This window comes from Falco punctatus, assembly GCF_963210335.1.
Source record: "Falco punctatus genome assembly, chromosome: 2".
NCBI classification, from domain to species: domain Eukaryota; kingdom Metazoa; phylum Chordata; class Aves; order Falconiformes; family Falconidae; genus Falco; species Falco punctatus.
The window spans coordinates 101,818,383-101,843,195 of record NC_137581.1 but is presented as its reverse complement, the minus strand read 5'-3'; the positions used below and the strand labels follow the sequence as shown (position 1 = coordinate 101,843,195).

Below are 24,813 nucleotides of genomic sequence, written 5' to 3'. Positions count from 1 at the left end.
CTGTTAATTATCAGAAATTAAACTACGTTTAAATGAAATTTTACAGTTCTCTTCCACAGTGGATCACTCTCAGATTAATTAGAATTCAGTAGCAATCAAAAAACTTCATAGCCATAGGGGATATTAAGAGGTATTCATGTCTAAAAGACTATCCTCCTTTTCAGATGGATTCCCAGAAATAATACATACTACATTCACTTCCCAAGTACAGTATTTACTACATTCTCTTCCTCGCTATGCACAGAGCTGATTTCACTATTTAGTGACTTCAGCAATTAAAATTCTAGGGACTATTTAATCATTCCATATTTCCATATTCACAATCTATACCCCAGAGAATCCTCTACTCCATTAGTCTTTTTAGCTTTCTTGATGAAATAAGTCTTCAGATAGCACACAGCTGTCTTCCCTTTCCTCTGTCTGGAGGCAGCTGCAGACCTGAAAAATTCCCTACCTCTTGGCTAAGACACCTTGTACCTAGAGGAGGGGAAAGTCATGCATATGGGTCTCCTGGAGAACAAGAAGCAGGAAAAGGGTCTCTAAATGTGCTTGAAGGAAGGGGCCTCTGGCATAAACTTCTTGTCCTTTTCCTAAGTACAACCACGCTGAGTTGGAAGCTGTAGGCAAGAAGCAGATGTTGACTATTTTTTACAGATAAACAAAAAAATGTAAGCATGAATATACAGTATGCAGCAACATGTAATAAGACTGCTTGATTGATTGACTGTTCTTACTATTTTTGTTATTATTTTTATCATTTCATTGATATTTCTAATGATATATAACATTAATGTAGTAATAACTAGCTAAAGAAAAAACAACATACACATTAAAAGACAATTATTCTTTACATGTAAAACTTGATGATCCTTCATTTTTTTTCATACATTTCTCAGAATATTTTTGCTTATCTACATTTCTTAAATCTCATGTCCAGGAGGTCATACTGCATTCCAAGCAGCAAAAAGGAATATTAGATGAGCACAGAGATCTATTTTGAACTGCACAGCCAGATCATGACACCTTCATTTGAAATACTGTGTCTGTATATTATACAAGATATTGCCTGAAATTTGAAAAAGGAAAAAAAAAAAAAAAAAACCAAAAAACTAGAAAGGTCATGATGAAACAAATAAAGAAATGGAGGATTATATTTTCCTAAGAGAACTATATAGAAAATTACCTGTCATAAAAAATAATGAAAATGTAGCACCAGGCATTTAATAACCTGATATTTTGTAGAAAATTTGGACCTAATTCCAGTTTGTAGGCTGAGAGTTACCTCCTTCCAGAGATTCCTCACAGAAGGTCTTAAACGGTTCTTAAAAAGTGTACGAGTCTCATATCGGCATTCAGCACAAGTGTAGATTTCATCAACTTAGAGGTGTAAATCCCATTTCAAAGAATATCCATTTCTCACACTTTTTGTCAGGGTTTTCCTTTCTTTTTTTTAAAGGAGATTTTTTTTTTTTTTTTGGGGGGGTGTGTGTGTGAGAGGGAGGCAGACACATACCATATCCATACAGAGATGTAGTAAATAAATAACAGAGGAAAATTCGTAATTGTGCAGTACTTTTGTTTCCATTGTCCACATTTTACAAGCATACTCCTGTAAAGAAAATGCAGAATACTAAGAATTTACAAAAGATTGCACCTTGAAGTGTAACAGCTTGGAAACAACCACATTGCTTCAGCTGTTGCTAAAAGAAATGCAGGTTAGTCATTCTCTTTCTACACAGTTTTGACTCTTCTAAAATTTTTTTATCCTGAATTCAGGCATTTTTCCATACTGTTATTGTGGTTTCTGATTCCCTCATTATTTCTGTACAAAAAAAAAAAAAAGGGAAAAAACATGTCAGTGTCTCTTAACTTTAGAGGCATTCCTTATTTTGTTCATGTAGTGGGCACTTGTTAATGCTGTCAGCAACCCTCCCATCAGAATTGGCCGAATGGTACACAACAGCAGTGAATGGGACCATGAGATGAGTAGGTGGGAAAGTGTATGGTCCCTTCATAAGCCAGGCAAGCAGTCCCACTAAATACACATTGAAAATAAATGTCTAATTGTGGACTAGGTAGACATATAAATGCCAATTTCCCTTTTGTCAGCCACAGACTCCTACTCATCCGTAAATTAATTACAAGGCATTTCTTCATGCTGATAACTATTTCATCAAACATTTCTTCCATCACACAAATAGGAAAAGAGTTATTCCCAGAAAAGTAATTAAATTACATGTTTCCCCAGCCTAAGTATACAGTAATCTGATTTACTAACATAAGGTGCCTTCTATGAATACATTTAAATTAATGTATTAATTTTATTTCTCAGAAGGAGGAATCTTAATATACCATAGAAATAAAAGTACCTGGGCTGTTGCTCAAACATACAGCTGTATAGACAGATCTTGTGACAGTCATGATCTGGCCTTGGAAACATGTGCTGATTCCCCCTGAAAAACGTTATAAGGAATAACTCACCATTTTAATCGTAGGAATTTTTAGGTAGGAATTTGAAACATAGGAATACAGTAGGATTTTGAAACTGGAAAACCAAATGCTTATTTATCTTGTTTATAAAATATTTTATAAAAAAAGAAAACCCAACACATACCTTTACAGTTGGGAAAGGTTCAAGCTGACAGACTGCTGCTTCGTGCTTCTATTATTTTAACATAGAGAGCATATGAAAAAACACTGGGAACTGATCATTCAGATTTTTTAATCACCTGCTGAATAATGTCTATAAGATGGTTTAGTAATGTCAAAAATAAATTAGTAGTCTAGAAAAATCCATAATATGCAAAGAACATGTAAGATATCTCCCCTAGGTAGTCTCTGTTTAATTTTCATGACTTTTTAATTTTATTTTTGTTTGTAAGATGAAAACATATTGAAGTCCTCTCAAGGTTTTCCTCTATCCTTTTTTTCTTTGGTAAATCATCTCTTCTTTAGGCTAAGTACACACCCAGCGAAGCCTCTGTCCATGTGGTCCATGTATTCACTTTGCTTTCTAATGTGTAATTTGACCATTTTCTAAGGAAAAATAGTTATGTGAATTAACCATAAATATGAAGCAATTAATCTTAATTATACAGACATCCACTAGTCCAATTTATACCTTCTTAACGTCCATGACTCAAAAATATCCTTCAGTCAGTGAAAGAATTTCAGTAACTTAAATAATACTGAAATAAGTTTTGTTGCTTAAGTATACATTACAGAGCAATTGTTATTTTGCTGCCTAAACCAGTGGTTTCCCCTCAGTGCTGGTGAAATGAGAAACAGGTAACTGGGCTGGGTAGACCTGTTCAGTATCGTAACATTGTAAATCGGGCCAAAAAATGAAAGCGTATGAAATGAAAGTAATTCATTCCACTCACGCTGTCCATATAGTCACCAGTGTCCCTTTGCATTGCAGGACTAATATCAGCTTTAATGGGTGCCAATTGGACTTAGATACTCTAGCAAAGATTTGACCCAAAGTGCAAGTTATGTTCGCAAAGATCATTAAAACAGTCATAAAACAGAGCAGAATCCACATTTAAAGGCTTATCCAGTTCAGAAGCTTTTCTTTCTTTCTTTTTTTTTTTTTTTTCTTTTTTTCCCTTTTTCTTTTGTCTCTCTCCACTGGTTTATAATTTAAATAGAGAAGGGAACAGTAGCCTGGGGCATCCAGATTTTCTGGATGTAAAACAGGACCTAGTTGGATTTCACATTAACTGCCGTGTTGTAAGGTCAGCCCCCAACAGCATCCAAACCAAGTCATAAATAGTATCTGTTAATAAATTAAGACAGATGGGTAGTGATTTTTATCTAGGAAAGGTGTCATAGTTTTGAGAAGGTCTAAAAGTAAGAAAAGCTCCTTTTAAGCTTGAAAGAGTTAATGGGATTTACTAACCCATCAGTGCAAAAAATGTATTCTTGTCAAGGAAATAAGAGGTGGAGTGCTCATGCCTGCGTATCACCCAGTGATTATGCCTCAGGAAGCATTATCTCGGCTGGTCTGGGCCATCCCTCTTCCGACTGGTGCTTCCTCTGCAACCTCCCATCCTTTCCCTGCTGTTTTATGTGGAACTCACCAGCTCTGGCACTTTCCTTGTTTAAATCTCCCTGAGGGCATCAGCAGTGATTGAAGTAAACAGTGTGCTCTCATTTCCAACCTACAAGCATGCCAGAGAAAAGGCTTGAGTCTTGGCTTCCTTCTGAAGGCTGCTCCATGCCAGACTGTGAGTACAAAGACACTTCAAAGAACATTTTGGTAGTGCCAGAAATTTCCCTCATCTTGAAAGAGTCTCTGACTCTTAAAGCACTGGTACCCTGGGCAAAGAAGCATCTCTCCATCTTTACCCTGGATTTACCTTTACCCAGGTATTGGCAGTTCACAAGCTGTTTTTAAGGTACAACTAAATGAAAAAAAAAAACAAACCCAAACAAAAACAAACAAAAAAAAACCCCAAAACATACCTCAAGTGCTGTTCTAGAGGTTCAGTTATTAAAATGGCCTACAGGAGGGCTCTTGCAGCTGGATGTAAATTGAAGCAGGCCTGAGCCTATACCAAAGTATGCTGCGGTAGAGTATGCCAGGACACTGAAGGTAGTGTTCAGTCAGTTTTGTCCTCCCGTCTCACATTTTGTACGATGTGGAATTTGCCTGGATCTACCCAAACACTTTTGTCATCAACTGCTTGCAGCTCACTGCTGCTCAGATGAGTTCCAACAAACCCTAACCTGATTATAAAACAATTTTTGGTTTTATACCAGTACTGGCATGTCTTACTTCCCTTGTAATATGGCACAAACACCAACTAAAAATCTAAACATAAGTACAGAAAGTTCAGTTTTTTTATTATTATTATTTTGGTCATTCTCTTCTACAAAGTACCATCTAGGATGAAGATACGGTTTTAAGAAAAATAGCCTGTGTGTATTATGGAATGCACTTTAACACAACAACAAATACACTTCTTTTTTTCATAGTGCCTGCTGGAGTTGCTCTGATGCTTCTTGTTTCTTGGGCTGCGTCCATTAAAACATTATGAAAATATAGTAATATCTGAAGAGAATGGAATTTACTGCAGTGATAAGGTCATTATTTTCATTCTGAGCTCAGAAATCATTCCCCTACACACTCCATATTTCAAAGTGATGTTTAGCATATGTAGAAGTGTTGTGGTGTGCTATTTTTGTGTTATGTTTCTGTGTTCAAAATTAACCCTGCTTTAAGAGATTTTGTTTATATGTGCTATATTATTTCAGACTAAACACATCATGTGACCAAGTACCTCAGAGTTTTGCAAGAAAGTTTTCCAAACAGATCCTTAATCTTGAGAAAATTGATGGGCATTCCTTAATAAATCCCACTAAGCATATCGGTTGTATGGCTGTGAAAAGGCATCTAGTCTGAATACGAGCAGTTTAGCCTTGTTCATCTTTGAATAATTCATGGTGCAGAATCAAGTCTGCTTCATAATCCTAAACATAGGCCAAACACATCAACAGTCCTTTCACTAAAATTGCAGGCTGATGACATCAGACACTGAGTTAGTAGGGCCTTCTGTTTGCCAAAATTCTTCATTAGAGAGGATGCCTATGACCTCAGTGCTGTTTTCATATCTGCACTGACAACTCCTTTCCCCCCAAGCCTGGCTAGAACTCTGTGAAGCATAAAGTTATGTACGCTCAGATCTAACTGTAGACTAAGGGTCTTTAATAATTAATTTTCCCAGATAGACCTGCAGGGCAGTTATAATTCAAAAATGCCAGTGGCTTGGGGATTCAACTCTAGGCCAAAACTAGGGAGAAGACGACCTGTACCTATTCCAAGTTGCATCTTCTGAGTCTCTGGCATACACGCACACATCAGATAGTAAAAAATCATCTTGCTTTACTCACTGTGGCCTACTATAATTTTATCATGTGTAGTTTTCCACCGATAGATATAAAAAAACATTTCTTCTTTAAATGACGCAGCATAGAAGGCATGCACAATAAACTGCACATATCACAGCAAAGATTTAAAAGTGGATCAAACATAAAATGCAGGGATTTTGATGTAGCCCCTTTAATTTAGGCACAAAGGCTTGCATTGTTTTAAGGAACTGAGCTTACCTTATTTCTGACTTAATTGACCTGGGTTTGAAATGTTATAAGAGAACTTCTGTGTAAAAAAAAATATGTTCACACAGTGCTGCACCCTTCCAAGCAGGATTGCCATAAAGAAAGGAAATTTATCTCAAAAAGAACAGAGAGGAAGGGAGGGGGAAGACTTTTTTGTTTGGATCAGAGTGCACTTGCCTGGCTTTAAACAGCTTAACTTTGATCCAACCTTCAAAACCCCAGTACATTTGCTTTTACAGTGTCTCTATTCCTCATCTTTAATTCTAGTTTGCAGTCAGGGCACCCTGCCAACAAGCAGAGGAGAGCTCAGCACACAGTTTCAGTGTTTGGATTTGGGAATTCAGAAACTTCATCTCTCAGACTGTGACCTACTGAAAAAAAGTCTACTGAATTTTGAGCTGATCATTTGTAACATAACCAGAAAAACAAACACACCGGCAGATACCAGGAGGAAGATACTCTTCTTTATAAAGGAAACAGCACTAGTACACAGGAATTTGATCACACACGATACTAGAAATTAATGAAACAGAAAAATCACTTTACAAGGATATTTCTTGGGCTTTCTCATGAGGAGGAAGAAGCTGCTGTCCTGACATAGGCTTGAGGAATAGCTTACAAAATATAAGTAGATTTCTGCTTGCTGTAAGTTTAAACTGCCTGAAAATTCATCACTGTGCATTTGGAAACTGGACTTCTGTGTTCAAAATGTATATTTAGAAACTGGGAAATCTTATACATTTCCTGGCAGCAACATCATCCTTTCTCTTGCTCATGAATACATTCCTCCAAATCCGGACATCGTGACTAAAACCTGGTGTGACCCTTTAATATTAATGCCAGGAAAATTGATAATGTCAGATAATTCCTCTGTTTGTCGACTTGTTTAGTTTTGCTAGAGTACTGGATCCTCAGCCCAGCTTCAGAGCCCCCACCAAAACAAACAAGTAAAAACAAACCCCCTAACGTGCATGAATAATTCCTCCTCAGTTGTTACAGAATGTCAACTATCAACACACTGGGTTTTAGTTAGCTGAAATTTACAAGTCTTCCCTCTTTTTTTTCTTAAATCTGATCAATGCTTTGACTGTTTTTTCCCAGTTCATACCACTAGCATTGCTGCTTGTGGCACTAATGGCTGCAGCACAACAATTTGCAATCCAGTGAAAGAAAACGAAGGCTTAAAACCTGCTTGAAGAAGTTTTTGATGAAAAAGCTTACTTCTATATGAAAAAAAGATGCCTTTTCTCTTCAGTATTTAAAGCCAGCTACAGTCAGGAAGCAAACAAGCAGACAGTCAGACACTGTAAGAAGCCTGTGAGATTCACACCGGGTTTTATTGGCTTCAGCAGCATGGCCTCAGCCATTTTGAGACAACCGTTAGCTCTGCACCTTGCCAGCTAACAATTTTGCAGCCCCTAAGCACTCCAGCTTCTCCCTTTGAGATCCAGCTTTTACACAAGTAACTTTTGAGGCACTGTGTGTGGCAGCAGAACAGCAGTCTGAAGCTTGGCTGACTGCTATCAGTGCAGTAGCAATGAAATTCAAATAAGTAAATACATTTTATGGGGCTTATAAAAATTGGATTATAATATATAAACTAGTCATTCACTTAAGTGAGGCTATTCCCTTATATGCTTTACAGCAGAGAAGGAGAGAAGCATGTGTGTGTATGTTTAAATAACAACAAAAATTACTGCATAAATAAATCCAATGACTGTTTAGGCGTAAGGTTTATGTAATAGGCAAATTATACATGACAGACAAAACTTTATTGTCTGAATTCCTGACCTCCTCCTTCCTGGAGCACACAAAAAAGACAAGACATTTACACATTATATCACAACCAGTGTCTTGGATGACAATTTCCTTTCTAATTTTTACTCATCTATTTGAGAGAGCAAAGCCATAGTTAATAACAGTAATTAAAAAGCATATATGTACATTTTATATATGCAACAGCAATCTAAATATGTATCATCTTTACAGTTTATTCATACTGCTGTAGGAGTCCCATATCCACTTAAAAGACGGAACTATCTGATGCAGCATCAGAAAAAGCCTCTTGACAAACTTTACCAATAATTTAATGAGCTGCTCTTTTACCTATGTTATTTAGCTACTAATTTAACACACAATCTAGAAGCGGTCTTTAATTTAGTGGCATTCAGGACACATGTTAGGACAAATGAAATTTTCTGCTTAGTCCAATCTACAGAAGGTTACTGCACTACGCACTAAAGCAAACACTGACCGACTGCACTGCCACATAATTGCTGAAACAAGTAATGGTAAATCCCACAATAAGTCTTCCATTTTTATTTCTGTGTATCCTAGTGTTTTAGAGAGAAGTTGTTGTGTGATTTTTTTCAGTATTAGGTCCCTCTATTCATTTGCAGGCTGAAAAGTTTTCTGAGTTTGTAATCTAGGTCAAAGTCTTAATGGTGTATTCAACCAAGATGCGGCTATGCTTCCCTTTAAAACATTCTTGTTTCCTAAGCCAAGAGCCCTGCCTCAGTGCTGTCATTATAAATCTCAGGTTCCAAAATTAGTAAGTGGTAAAGGTGAAAAAGGATGGAAACACAACACACCCATGATTCATTATTCATTGAGTGAGATCTAATATTGGATGAGAAAACTAACAAGCACTTTATACTTAGAGCTGACTCGACTGTTTCTACAAAAACACAAAGAAAGGGCAATTTTCATTAGATGCACAGCAAGCATAGCTCCCACTCCATAAACAAAGATGCTTCCTCTTGCATTAGCATGGAGAGCTGGTGGCTTCAGCTGATGAGGGACCTCTACCAGATCTCTGCAGGGAGAGTTTAGGAAAGGCACACTGCAAGTGCAGGCATCAGGTGTTAAGACAGCACCAGTTAGCTTGCTCAAGTGTCTTGGCAGACACCAAAGCTACTAATTCACAGCAATGGTAAAACTTCTCTAAGCATACTTTTTCTTCCTGTCATTGAAATCTTTTAATATTTTTTCATGTATGACAGCAGTTCTTCAGTAGTAAAAAAGAAGCATTCAAGCATAAGCAAATTTACAGTTTTTCCTTTACACATAACAACATATTCTGGGAAAAATTGGTAGACGTGAGAAAGACCTTTTCCTAATCCAACAATGAGATTTCCTAATCTGAAGTCCTTCTTCCACAATAAACAGGCTTCGTTAAAACAACAAGGGAAATCCATCAATTTCATGCTTTCCTTACTTGCTGCTTGGCTGCATTTCTTTGCTTTTATCTTGAGTGGTAATTCCCCCTCACACACACACCCCCTCAGCCAGTGAGTTTCCACATTACTATTGTAGGATTTGAGTGCTGTTTAGCATGGAACCAGCATCAGTTTACCCAGCTTAAAATAATATTTTGCTAGTGTTCAATAATTGTAGTCAAAGGATGTTTTATTTGCATTTCAGGTAGTAAAGTAGTAATTTTTCCTCTTTATACTTGCAGGGAATTAAAAAAAAAAACAAACCACAAACAACAAAAAACTAGGTTCAGAACAAAGTAAGCCTTTGTGTTACTCAGAAGATCTGAGGTCTGCTTAAAAAAAAATCCCAACATTCAAAATCTTCAAGATTCCAAGTCATACCTGTACTGTCAGAGATGGAGCTTAGTACAGAGCAGAGAACAGGAGGCAGCCCATAAAGGTACCATTGTATGGGAAGCAGCAGTATACAATTATGCATTTATGAAGGATTGACTGTTCTCTCAATTTTTAATCAAGCTTTGTCTCAAAAAACTATGGTCAAATATCCAAGCTGCACCTTTTCCTTTCAAGTGCATCCTTCACTTGATTTCCAACATAATAAATACATCCTTCTTTAGAGACACTCCACGCTTTGTTTTATTAATGAGATCACCTTCTCTCCTTCCCCTTCACCACCCTCAATAGGCTGCTTTTTTAATCTACCAGACTGATTTCTATTGCCATTTTTATAAGAAAATTTCTCTGGACTCTTTCATTCCCTATTAATGATTAAATAGAGCTACATTTTTTTAAAAGCTTTTATTTTGTCTTGCCAAATGATTAGCTGTTTTGGATGCACCTTGGAAGTTTAAGAAAAAAAATAGCAGAAGGGAGATGCAAAAGTACAAGCTTTTCTCCAAGCTCTTTTTTCCGTAAAGCAAATGTGGGAGAAAAAAATTGTGGTAAGATCTACTTTCCACATGTGCTAAGTGCCCAAGTGTCTTCACTAAAACTTTTTAAATTGGTTGGTTTGAAATTGATTTTCAATTTCTTTACAAATATGTTGTAAATCATGGGCATATTTTCTATATACTGCCTAATTATGCTGCCTAGCTACACCTGTATTCATTTCAACCACCAATTTCCACAAAGAACAATATATTCTCAGTTAACGCAGTTCTGCCTAGTCTGTCTTTAACTACAGACAGAGCAGAGAAAGTAAAATTTCAGCATCCACTTTATTAAAGGATAGCCTTTAGAAGTGCCAATCAGCAGACAGTTTGTTAAACACCATATGATGCATCCAAGATTAGAGTAGATCTTAAACCCAGGCTTATTGACCATCAGCACCCAGGTCAAAATGCTTAGTTAAGCACTTCTCACTTTTATCGTTGTCTTCAACTGTAATTCACATTAGGTTAAGCATCATGCTTTTAGTTTAAGCAGCAAGGAGTCTTAATTAAAAGATAGGAATACTTTTAATTATCTTAGGAAGATATACAATGAGAACTACATGTAATTTCTTAACACTGATGGTTTATGTTGGTATTCTTCAAAAATTTGGCAATGGAAGTATGAAAGAATTCAGAAGAGTTCATCCGCAGTACGACTACCATGGGCCAGGCTCCCTGCCTGATAAACAGATTGTGCCTGGGAACTGGTATTACTCACTTGACATGGCTTTGTTTAAAAACCTTCCCTTGGCACACCCACCCCCTCAAGAACAGGCACCTTCCAGCAGGGGGAAAGAGGATGTTATTGCCCTTTTTCATTTAAGCATATGCTTAATTTAATTTCATCATAGTCAGCAAAATACTTAGGCACATGCTGTGTTTTTCTTTTTTTTTTTTTTTTTTTTTTTTTTAAGTGGCCACTTCTACCTCTAACTTTCAGTCAGTCTTTATTTTTCAGAAAGGAGAGAGATTTACACATGTTTTTATATCTCTTGGAGTAGAGTGTAAACAGAAATCAGGTTTTTACTTGCATGAATCTGTCCTGAAAGTGAAAAAAAAAAATCACCAAACAACATGCATGCTCTATTCTTTCTGGGGAGCAAGATTTGCAGGAGATAATAGCTTTTTCTAGACCAGCTGGCACAGCTGGAGAAAAAAAATGAAAAAGCTTTTCATCAACCAAGCCTTTTAATTCTGAAACAGGAGCAGGAGTCTCACAAAGTAGAAGGAATGCTCTGTTTAGTTTTATTAGGTCAAGCATTTAGATGGTCTGAAAAATCACATAATACCTTGGGACCCCAAGGATGTTCTATGAACTTGGGGGGTTTGTGTGCACAGCAGCAGCAGCCACATTCTGGAAGCAGGTTCTGCAGCTGGCAGTGAGCCGCCAGGAAGGTGGGCAGGAAAACATCAGGGAGCACGGAGGCTTTGTGCTGCCCAGGGGCTAAGCTTTCTTAAGGAAAGCCTGTCTCACTGAGCGTATTCATAGTTCATGTCTTCTTTTTTTTTTTTTTTTTTTGCCTTTTTTGTTTGTTTGTTTGTTTTTGTTTAGGATGACAAGGGTTTTTTCCCCCCCTCCCACTGGAAAGATAGATCTTATGCCTTACCTTAAACATTATAATAATTTTACCAAGCTGTATGTGGACCTAGTCTGTGTGTACAAAATAACTCATTCTTCCTTGCCCCCTTGAAAACATTAGTCTCCAGAGGAACATATGAGCATCAGGCCAACATGGCTTCCCCAAGAGAGGCAAGTCATCCACATAGAACAAAAATTAAGGAACCTGTTGTTAATTTCACATGTCTTAAACTAGTACCTCTTATCTGATTCAACTAAAGAAAATAAAGGTGCAAGCGGACAGTCGGAAATAGCTGTTTTCATTGGAGCAGTAATTAGCTGGAGTATGTTTTTTTCCTAAATAAAGTTAACATGTCTATTGATTGAGCTCAGCTCACTTGGATGATTCAAATTAAGCACCGGGCATTCAGGCCTCAATGTTCATATCTCAGTCACAGAAACACAGGCAAAAACTATCCTGAGAGTTTGCATGCAACACTACTTGCAAGTATGCATTCATGGCAGCTTTTCTACTTGTAAGACGAGTGCTCTGAAACAGCTCAAAGTCATGATTCTAAAGACATGAATATAAGTTGTTGATCCTTTTGTTTTGTTTACAAGAGGGCAAACAGGGACAAGAAACTAGAAGAGCAGGATAGGGGACAGAGAGAAAAGGCTGGGAGAAGAAGTCAGTGTGAGCAGGAAACTGAACAAGACATTGTGTAAAGGCAGTAGAATTTGTAACCCTAAAGCAGATTTTCTTCAGAGCTGAAATAAGATGCAGAACTCCTGAAGCTCAGCATGCCTTTACTATCAGCATATATTTATGAAACTCAATGAGAAAAGGCACAGTTCATTTCCCTTTAAGGTCTGAGCTCACATCTGTGTTGAACATTAAAGACAAAAAGCTGTTTCCTACTCTAGATCTGGAGCTGCTAAATAATCAGAAAATCCCTATTAGTGTGCATGCCTTCAAGCTTATCAAAAGTTACAAAATCAACCTAACTTTCTTATACTTCTTCTGACAGTAATAGTGTTTATTGAAATAGATATTATGAATAGAGATTTTTTTTTCAGTGTGGGTTAGATACATAACCAAGTGCACTGTAAAATGATGTATTCCGTTTGCATATTCTTGCAGTTACTACATGATCTTCTCTTCAAAATACTCCAATTTCAAAAAGGCTACAGTCTCTAGAACTCTAAGACCAATTGTTATAAGAAAGTTTTAAAATATTAAAAGGCAATATTTATGTTTTCTAATATATAATATGCTTTTTTTCCAATTTTGTTTTTGCATTCATCGACTATAAATAATAAAGGAACACTTGCTGCTTTTAATTGTTTCTGTTAAAGTTAGTGTGAGTGGGTTTGACAAAGTTAGATCATATGTGAAGGAAAGAGAATGCAATATCTTTTCTTAGGACAGAGAGATCTTTTCAGGGAGTTTCCCTTCTCAGGAATATAGAAGCTATTTTCATTCTAGAAATCATTGACTTACCCACTTCATGTTGCATTTATTGACTGGAAACAATTACCTTTTGAAAGAGGAAGTTTTCAATTTTAGTATGAGTGAGCACCATCTGGAATTCAGTGCCTTCAGGCTGCCTTAGCTAAAAAGTTCAATAAGTTAAAGTCAGGAAAAGAGAAAGGGGGTGGGGGGTGGAGAATAAACTTCAACTTCAAATGTTTCCAGCAAAAATGAGACTTTTAGTCTTTTCTTTGCATGCAGATGATTATACTCATGGGACAGTTGTAAGTAGTGCTTTTTTTTTCCTTCCCATTTTCTAAGTTTGTTTGAAGTGTCAGTGCTGCACCATTGTGAGGATGTAGTCCAGATGTCATTATTTTGAGGTTCAAGACAGATGATGGATTATCTCAACATTGTTTATAATCAAAGTGCAAATGTAGAACCAGCATAACAGCCTAGCTTGCCTTTCACTTTAGAAATGCTAAAAAAATATGATAGTATTTTGTTCATTCAGAAGAGAGTTCTAGAAGTGTCATCTAAAACCCCCCATATTTTACATAAGAAGAAAATACAAATTCACACAGAAACATTACATTCATACATAAAAAAAGCTTTCTTTTTTGATCTTCATACAAAGCATTTCAGCAACAGGCAAATTACAAAACATGTCAGTTCTGTCAGAAGAAATATCTCAAAATGAGGTCTTATCTGGATCTTATCCTAACTAAAACATATAAACGTATCGTTGGTCTGAAAAAGAGGTCTGGAGATATTATGAAAACAGACTTTCTGGTACAATTTTCAATCCTACTCTTTAGGACAGCATTGGAACTACTGTCTTACTACATACAGAGGTTTTTGAAGTATTTTAACATTTCTAACCACCTCCAAAGCCACCAGAGTTAGAATATTTTTTTTAACAGAGTTGTCAAGAAATTTAACTGAATTGTATGCAGTCAGTTGATTTTTTTTGTTATTATTTTTCATCTTATATCTTGTTCTGTCATATACCATTGACATGTATTAAACAATTACTAATCTTATTCAGCCATCAGTGGTTTTTGCCCATCTATTGTCTATTGTTTGCTTTTCCCAATAATTATTTCTTATGTCTTAATCTCTGGATGACTTGCAAAGCACCTTGCCCTCTCCTTTCTTCAAATACAACATGTACCTGACCTAAGAAACTGTGTAAAGTTGGGTAACATCAAGGTTTTGATGTTACCTGCAAGCATTCTTTACCTGATCATGCATGAAATTCAACTAATTTTTCTTACTGTTTGTAGTGGTGTTATTGATGAATCATCATAATATCTCGCTTTCAAAGTTTTCTTGGCTCAGCCACAGACAAAGAGGGGGCCCTGAGCCTCTGCAGATTCAGGGGTGGGGAGGGTGGAACAACAAGGGGCAAACACAGAAATTATGTGACCAAGGGATGCACAGATACTGACTCACAACTATGGATGTGACACGGAATCATACGCACCAGATATAAGCACCACTAATGGACAGGACTGTGTCTGGCTGCCCTGTATGTGATCAAAACTACATTAGATTAAGAACAGCTCCTTTCTTTGCTGTGGGGAGAAGACTTAGGTACAGAGACCTTGTAACCTGAGAAAAAAAAACAAGGACAGAAAAGATAAAAGAACTAGGCTTTCAGAGGAGGATGAAAACATGTATACAGGACTTGCTCTGTTCGTTTTGTTTGTACACCATTGCGTGGTCTGACGTATTCAATTTTCTGGCAGTTTTTCCTGCTATTTGTCTTACTACACTTGTACTTAATGGTGTTCATCTCATAACAATGACACATAAGGACAGAGAACATACCTACACAGGAAGACACAATTTGGTCTTCTGCTGAGGCTTTATGAACACCGATGTTCTCCCTAACATCTCTAAACCTGAAGACTCTTCAAAGCAGCAGTAAGCATAACAAAACAGGCTCAGAATTCAGTGCATAATTCGGTCAGGTTCATCCATAGCTTTGGCAAGAGGACAACTAGGCTTCAGTTGTCTCTCCAAAGACCCAGGGTGATAAGAATGCACAAAAGAACCTGAGTGAGATCACTGCTTATGACAAACACATCACAGAAAGTCCCTTGATATAGAACTGCACAAGCCCCATGACAGTCTGAAACTGGCATTTAGAAGGGAAATGTTGCAAGAGAGGAGTCAGTCAGCCTTGTCAGTGCCAAAACAATTTTTGGCAAGATGATGGTGACAGAGATGGCTTGCTTTCTCAGGTGGGCTGCTTCCAAGTTAATGCTTCTTAAGGGAACTAGGGAGAAGCCGAGGATTTCTGTCAGAAGCATTAACTTTGTAATATAAATATGTAAAGATTAATGTGGAAGAATGAAAGAAAATAATTTTCAGAAGCATAGTTCATATTTTAATACATTTTTGGTGTATAGTAGCTTACTTCTCATTAAAATAATGCAAGATACCATCAAAATAATTTTTAAGTCATGTTCTAATGGCTTTCAATGAGGGATAGTTTCTAAACTTCCAGGTCAGCTGTGAAAGAGTGTAGTATTACAATCTAGATAACACCTTACAGGTTCTACAATGAGCCCTCTTGGAATTTCTCTCCATCAGCTGATGGAAAGAACTAAAAATTAATTTTCTGATCAAACAGCCCTGAAACAATCAGACAACAAAAATGTCTTTAACTAGCCTGTCTTCTTCCATTTATCCCACCAAGGAGTAACATGCTATAGCATATCTAAAAAACCCAGACTTTAAAAGAAAGCTCTGTCTTCTAAGTCTGCATTTTTACATCACCAAAAGAAAAGCTCAGAAGGGACAAGTCCTTCCAGACAGTGTGCTTTCCTCTGACTGCTATGATATAACAAACTGGTAAAGTTTGTGGTAGGTTCACCTTGGCTGGCTGTCATGCTCACGCAGCCACTGTCTCACTTCCTCCTTCCTCAGCCATGACAGGGGGAGAAAATAAGATAAAAAAGCTCTTGGGTCAAGAGGACCCAAAGTAACTTACCAGTTACCATCATGGACAAAACAGACTCAGTTTTGGGAAAATTTATATTAATTTATTGCCAGTTAAAATATGTTTAGATAATGAGAAACCAAGATAAATTGAAATACCACCCTCCACTACCACCTCTTTCTCTGAGGCTCTCAACCTCATTCCTTCATTCCCAACTCTTTTACCACATCCCTCACTCCAAAAGGCACAAGAGGATGGGGAACAGGGGATTATCGTCAGTCCATAATGGCTCCTCTCTGCCTCTTCTTCTTCCTCACACTCTTCCCCTGTGCCACTGTTGGTTTTTCCCATGGGCTGCAGTCCTTCAGGGTAAACCTGCTCCAGCATAGGTCCTCCATGCCCACAGTTCCTTCAGGGCTTATCCACCTGTTCCACCATGGTCTTCCATGAGCTGCAGGTGAATTTCTGTTCTGGCACCTGGAGCACCTCCTCCCCTCCTGCCCTCTCCCCTCGGGCCGGCCGGGCTGTTTCTGACCCGTTCCCCCTCAGCGCCGGCAGCGCTGCCCTCCCTCGCGCAGGTTTCCCCACGGCCATGGCGGCCATGGCGGCTGCGGGGCCCAGCCGTGCCCTGCGCTGGGGCCGTTGGAGCCGGCTGGAACCGGCTGTGCCCGGCACGGGGCAGCCCAGGCCGCTCCCCACAAAGGCCGCCCCCAACCCCTGACAGACCCTCCGCACCAGCACCCTGTACAAAATTACATCCCTAAGTGAGGGGACTGCCTCTGTGTCTCCTCTTGGAAAGCTCTTCCAAGTCTTAACCTTACAGTTCCAATGGCATCCAGCCTTTATACGTATGCTGCACTATTCAGTTTTTGTGTTGTTTTCTAGTTTTACATCAACTATGCTCATATTTCTAAGTTTTATTCTTTTTCAGACCTCATCAAATATTAAATTTGCTGCACTAAAATGGGTCATCTGGTGTAAGTAGGAGTAGCTCCGCTGAAGACAACCCCCCACCGAGATGTTTAGTAAATGCAGTAGTAGCTGCAGTGGTAGCTTAGAGCCACATGCATGATATTTTGCTTCACGCTGTTTCTATCTCAAAGGATAAGGTAAAGATAGGGTGATTGTTTTCTTTTTTCACTTAGTACATACATCTATACAGCCAGATGACATTTTCACATAAGTTAGACTACCGTGTGTGTGACTGTCATCACCATCACCCTATATTCTGCCAATAGAGAAAGATAATTCATGTCTTCAGGTAACTGAGATAAAGCTTTTATTGTATGAAAACAGTGCTTGAATTCAACAGTATATTTTAATCCTTTCATCACAAGCATCTGAGAACAGACTGCCGGATGAACACAGTCCTGTTAACACCATTCTTACCACCCAATTGAAATGCAAGGAGAAGAAAGAAAACAAGGAACTTTACCTACAAAACACTAGCAGAAAGTTTTCAAAGGCATTTTAGTTCAGAAAACAGTTGAAAATATAGGTATTACCTGTTACATTGTCTTTTTTTATATCTACCAGCAAGTGTGAAACAGTAACTTAAATGACCCACTAGTAATGCTCTAAAGTGCGCACAGCTGAGACATCCTTTTTAAACAGCTTTTTATAACAGTTCTTACTTTTTCTCCCAGCTCTACTATTTCCCCATGTATGACAGTCAGCCATGGATCACATGCATAGACTGTTGGAGAGTCTATGGGAGAAGCAGTCCACAAGACCACCTGGTACTTGATATGTAGCTATTCACAGTATCTTAATGGAATAAAACATTCATTAAACTTCCATAAAACTACTGCAAAGCTTTTCTCATACACTGAAGTGCTTGTAATTCTTTAACTTTATAGCAAATAAATACTTTCAAATTAAAGAATATGCTAAGTCATATATCTGATACATCTCATAGCATTCATTGTTATTATTTTTAGGGCTGCAGCTCTTTTGCTTGAAACAGGGTAATTCAGAATTCTGTACTGTACCAATGGACCTAGTGGAAACAGAACCCACTCAAGGTTTTTGGTTGAGCATGATTCCTAAGCATGTCATTGTGTAAGATACATACAACTGTTAAACACGTTTTGCTAGAAGGTGTTTCTGTAAGCTAGTAAAAAACTATCGTTCTACAAATTATCACCCATCGTGGACCAATGCAAGAAGTCATTTATCTGCTTGAAGAGCAGTGCAGAGCAGTCTATGGTCAGTATCATATAGCTGGTTATGCTGCCCGTAGTTCTCATGGGAAAATATTCAGGTGAATCTTGAATAAGAAAACCTTCAATGAGCTGTTCAAGCAATCCTCATATTATGACAGTGTATTTCCCTAATAGTGGACAAAGGCTAGCTAAGTGAGGTTGGCAAGAAAGATCACAAACTGTGAATGGAAGTACTTTGCATGGTAAGGTACCATCAGTTGTACCTTCCTCAGTGGGATTCAATGTCAAGACCAATAAAAACATTTTAAAATAACTGACTGAATTACAACTTACTTAAGTGACGAATATGCATTTTGAAATTTAAAAGCACTTACAGAATGTTACATATTTTCCCAGATAAAATACCCCAGAAAACATAAAATGTGAGACAAGCATTTAGTCTAGCACCTTGAAAAACACACACAGAGCTTGTGTTGTTACCAAAATAATAAAACAGGGCAAATATGACAGCAGTCTTAAACTTCAAACCTTGATACCCCTAGGCAAACTAGTAGATGTTATACTGAAATGTAACATAATCAGTGTGTTAATAACTGCATTCTACGTAAACTAAGTAAAAGTAATTCCCTCTAGCAGTATGCTGGATTTGTGTCTCAAAATTCTGTCAAAGCTTTTGAAGAAGCCAGGTAGCACAGTCTTAAACAGTTGATGGCAGACCTGAATTGTCAAGGAGTTTTCCCTATGGCCTTTTATTAAAAGCTTTCAGCAAATGGTCTTTCACACAAGTATATAATTAGTTCAGGAAATTCATGGCCTTCGGCCTTCCCAACATGCTGTTGCAAACAGTGTAAAAATATTCAAAGCTTTAGCCCGGTACAGGATGAGCCTGTCAATAGCTACTGAGTATTTTGGTCCAAATACAACTTCTCATTCATAAAGGTCTTACACTATTAGCTGTTTAAAGTTGAGAAAACAAATCCATACACTAAATAATCTCAACATGCCTGGTTTATATATATATTTTCTTAAGAATTCAGTACTAGCCAGGACTGAAGATATGACACTGAACTAGATAGACCTTTCATCTGATCCAGTATTGAGCTCTTAGGTAAGTTTTAATTTTGATCTACACAATTTCCTTTTCTCCATCATCTCTGCATCACTAGTTCATTTCCTTCTGCAATTCCATTTGTTCTGAAGTTATGTAAAACGTTTTCATCACTCACTGCTATTAGTTATCATTTGAGTGCACAATTATGGTCTGGGCCACAAACTCTTTGGAGAACACAGACTCTCCAAAAGCAATGCTGTCTCATTGATGTCACTGCACCGGGAAGAAGAAAGTGGCCAAGATGTCTGCTGAAGCTATCTTGTACAATCAGAGTGCCTTACTTTCAAGTGCTTCTATTTGCCTTGTGCAACTGTGCAATATGGGCAGTTCTGAAGTCCTCAGTATTCTGTTTTGAATTACATCACATCTATTCAGACCAGCCAAATTTTTTTCCTCCTATTGATAGGTATTGGGGCATTGTCATTAGAAACCTTGCTATGCATAAGAATTCCTTTTACAGACAGCAGATAATCAAAACTCCAAGGAATCTTTTTGTAGGAATAAGGATATGAATAACCCTCTTGCAGACTTTCAAAGTCAGTGAATTCATTGCATGCCTTCTAATTAGCTAATGTTCCCAGAAGGCCCAAGTTACAGTTCACAATAAGGACAGTAAGATGCAAGTGAATTAAATACAAAGATATTTCAAAACTCTGTTATCTACATTATTCTTTTTACAGGATTAATTTGACAAGATCAGCTTTAACACAAAAATTTTAAAGACAGTGTTACCGACCATGAACCCTAGAACCTCCTCACAGAAGTTAATCTGGGGATATTGCTCAGGTGCAGAAAATATGTTAGATCCCTTCCTTTACCTGTGACTGCTTCTGAAGTTCAATTTGACATTTCTACATTGATATATTCCAAAAGATTTTTTTTTTTAAAAACAAGCTACTTTTTTTATATATCTAAAAAAAAAAAAAACCCAAACTGTTTGTGACTTCAAAATTATCTCAGTCTGTCCTATAACATTCAATCATAATTCATGGTTTCTGGGTTTTGTTACTTACAACAAAACAACCTAAGCCTCAAAGTACAGATTTTATACTATTTTGGAAGACATGCTGCCATTCAGTTAGCTTTTCCTTCTGCTTAAGATGTGGCCAGCTTCAGCTTTCAATATCGCTTGCTAAAAAAACCCCAACTCTGCCAGTTTACCTTGCTAAATTAATCTTTCCTTTTTCTAAGGGATGGATTAAAGAGATTGAAATTATTATTTCATTAAACTTCTGCCCATTAAACCTTTATGGAGGAAGAGGAAAATAGAAACCAGATTCCCTTGGATTCATTCTACCTTCTGTCACAGGTTCATTAAGATGAGCCTCGTTACCCATAGAGTCAAGGGGCAGCCTGATTTACCACTCTATAAAAAGAAATGGTTGAATAATCAACAACATACATCAGAAAACTGTCTTGAGAAATACAATTGCAAGTAACAGCAGCAAACCACCTGCCTGGATTGAGCATCACTTCCTGCCTCAGTTTCCCTAGTTCTGGTGCATAATCGCAGCTACTGAGATAAAAAAGTATTTTTACCATAAAGAAACTAAGAAAACCAGTAATTTTTCCTTACCACAAAACATGAAGGTATAAAGAAGACTAGGGAAGAGATCTACAGCCAATCCTCTGCTAATATATTTCATCTGAGAATAATTTTGTGAGTAGGGCATAGGTAGTACCCTCACAGGCCACCAGTGACCAAACACAAAGCAGAAAATTAAACTATTGCCTTCTGCCCCTGATTTGTCTTTTCCCCCACCCCAATCTCACTGCCATACTAACACTCCCTAGCAGTTTCAATTCCAGCTTCTTTCATTCTCAAAAGTCATCATCTTCAGTGTCTCAGCTTCACAAGGCAACAGCCTAGAAAGGACCCAGACACGCTGTCTTCTCTGATCTCCAGTCCTGCAAACTTTTTTCCACCCGTGTCTTCCTCGCACCTTTTTCCTATAAATTAGGTCACCTACTGTCTCATAAAACATTTTCTCCTAAGTTATTAGCTCTTTCCCATTTTGACTGACAGACGTTTGGGCTGAAGGCTTAGCAAAAGATTAAACTCATCTAGTCATGTGAGAATCAGCTGAGCTGCAAACTGTCAAAGGCCATTTCATCCAGGAACAATGGTTAATGTGCATTTGATACAACTGTCTACAAAACAGTTGTGCAATTATAGTATCATTCTAAAATGCAAACTTCTATTTAAAATTCACTACATGTATTAGGCTGTCCAAACTACTGGGAAAAAATAATTACATTTTGGAGAGTTGCTCAGTCACCTAGGGAAACCAAGGATTTAACTGAAAATTTATTTGGAGTCTTCCCCATTGTTTTGTATAAATTTGTATCTTAGTTTATTCTAATTTTCCCTGTATGTCCCCTTCCTGTGTTTATGAAGCATTCTCATAGGCACTGTAAGACCTTGAAACCAGGTCCTTCCCCGAACACAATAATGAGTATTGTTTTCTCGGAAAGCAATGAAACATATAAGCCTTAGTTTCTCTTGCCACCTAATGTTCTCCAGTTGTTGGTTTTTTGGGTTTTGTTTGTTTGTTTGTTTGTTACATTTTTACACAGGCTGCTGTGTAAAAATGACTGACAATGGCAATAAGCAGAGATATCTCTTTCTCCAATGATGTCTTAACAGCAAACAGTAACCTTATTTTGAAAAGAGGTGATCTATAACTTTGCCCTGCAGGTACAGTTCTGTACTCCCTGTGACAGGAGGTACAGTACCTAATTTCTGGAGAGAAGTGGGACATCCCTGTCGGACTCAACACTTCCAAGGGGTAAATTCTGCACATCTTTTCTTTCCATTTTTGAGTTATTTCATTCCCTTCTGAGGCATCTAATGCCCCTCTGTAGGGGTAAAGAGCTTGGGAAACCAACACGTTTTCTGAATTCAGTACCAGTGTTAAACAGTTTGAGGATCATTCCTGCAACACTGAACACTGACAAGTCTCTATCTGCATCTAGCTTTCATTCTCTAGTTGAAACCCCTATGAAAAAATAATTCTACTCAACCGAATGGCAAAAGTTGATGGCAGTTTGATATAAAGTCAATAGTGGGTAGATGGTTGCTACCTTAAGCGTGGAGTGACAATTAGATATTAAGGGGCTGATTACATTGAGGTAAAAGTCATAAATAAAGATAGATTAAATACATAAAAATGTTCAGGAAAGTGTGTGTTATTTTTCTTTCTTGATCTACTTAGATTTATTAACATGCCTACTTGCCAAGTGAGTTTATTTTGTTATAATCACTAGTGAAATTAATGCTATCAAGCATCATTTCATTAATTAGCATCATGTGCCATATAAAGAAGGCTTTGGAGTGCATTAAAACAACCTGCATTGTTGGAAGAACAAAAGAATGCCACTGTGGCTTTGAAAGAAGTTTTTAATTAATTTTCTAAACCACAATATAATAGGTAAAGTTAAAATTAAAATTAATTTGAATACCTTTTTTTCCTTTGAAACTTTCTAGTAATCTTATCTGAAACTCATGACCAAAGATTATTATTAAATTTTAGGTAATATTTCAAAGAAAAAGCTATGGGGAGGGGAGTGTGAAGGAGAGGAGAAACAAGGCAGGCATGTGAGGTTAAAATTCCTGTCTGAACATGCTGGGGTCACTGTAGTTTAATACTCTTTCTTTTCCAGAATTTGAAAAGCTTATAACCATGGGGCAAAACAAGAACAGCTGAACATGTAATTCTTATCCTCGCACTGTCCAGTATTACAAGGCATGTTGTATTCTTCAGTGCCTGCTAAAACTATAAGACAACACGTTGTCAAAAAAATTTGAACATCTGGAGGAAGTCTCTTCTCACCCTTTCCTCGTATACAAAAGTGACCAAGGTCTCACATCATCAGGAGAACATACATATTTCATGTGTAAAGACAGAAAAATAAACCCATTCTGAACAAAACATACTTTCATTGCTTCTTGCTAGTCAAACAGTATGGATGGCATGCAAAAAGACTTCAGAAGAATAATATGTGTACATAAACACATGCATGTACATAAATGTATATACATAAATATCTGGAATACATTGGCTTTTACCTTTAAAAGGTTTCAATGGTAAGAAAGGCTTTCTGTTGCAATTTTTTGCATATGAGAAACGTGGGTCTGACTCACACTCTCCTAAGGAACAGTTGTTGATATTTTAAGGTATGGCTGCCCCCTCAAGACTTGGCAGAGCTGCAAAGATGCAGGCAGGGATGAGATGAGCTCTGCCAGCCCAGCTCTGGCCATTCTGGCAGAGGATGCTGCCCTGCCCATGTGTCCAGCTGGGCAGGAGCAGGCTTTCTCTCAGTTCATGCTGGTCTCTCACCTGGACACCAGCTCTAATCCAGTCTGTTCAAATCAAGTGTGGGTCCAGCCTCCCACCACCTATATTTTACCATCACTCTGACCAGTGGCAACAGCCTCTGTGTAACAATCAACAGGAGACCAAGTTTCTGCATTTTGACTGTTGCAGTTCACAGCACAAACCTATTCTCGTCCATGGTGTAAACAATGTGTTTTGCATTTTTGATGACAGCCTTTACAGTGGGGGAATCAATCTTCAGCAAAGAAATGTACGGGTCAGAAATTACTTAAATAGGCACAGTGAGAGTTATTGAGTGACAACTTCAGGATGAGTGAACTATGCAGTTATCAGAGAGCAGAGGCGCTTAAGACACCTCCTCTGTCTTGGCAGTAGCTTCCCTGAAACTGAATCAGGAAGAGCTCTTGCTATAAGGAGTTTCACATTATGAGTTTAATGTTATTAAATGTTCTCATATATGTTTATACAAAATAAAGGACACTGCCGTGGCCACTGTGGCCATGGTTTGTTCTGATACTGGTTTGACTGAAGCAGGATGTATGTGCATACCTCTCACAGAGAAGCCACGTCTCTAGGATCAGCTGTCATCTGGCACAAGAGCACAGTATTTGAGCTGTGATCTTGCTTCATCCAAAAACTTGATATGTTGACAGGAATTATCTTGTTAGAGGAGCAGGCAACAAAATCATAAATCTTGCCTTGCAGAGCAAACTACGTGCCTGAGGAAGACTTTGTGACCTATCTTTCTGCCCTAAGGGATCCCATGTTTGGTCAAAACATCTACTTTGAACAGATGCTTGCATGTTAAAGTCTTTTCTGCACCCTGTTTCTTGAATATTTTGATAACCTGTAACTTTTTTTCTCACCATTTAAGATTTTAGGGTGGAAAGTAGGGGGAGGGGTGATTGTAGAATTTTGTTTTTTAATTTCAGAACAGTTTTAGTACTGTTG

The 24,813-nt window shown here is 37.7% G+C and overlaps 1 long non-coding RNA gene across 2 annotated transcripts in view; it reads right to left on the bottom strand.

Moving 5' to 3' along the window:
- LOC308059358 overlaps positions 1-24,813 on the bottom strand; it is a 186,677-nt gene that overhangs the window by 31,284 nt on the left and 130,580 nt on the right. The window contains exon 1 of one of the 2 annotated variants that reach the window (XR_013926214.1): positions 1,655-24,813. This exon is cut by the window's right edge and continues 130,580 nt beyond it. This is a non-coding gene — a long non-coding RNA (uncharacterized lncRNA). The remainder of the gene's footprint in view (positions 1-1,654) is intronic. The other variant, XR_013926215.1, reaches the window with a different exon arrangement.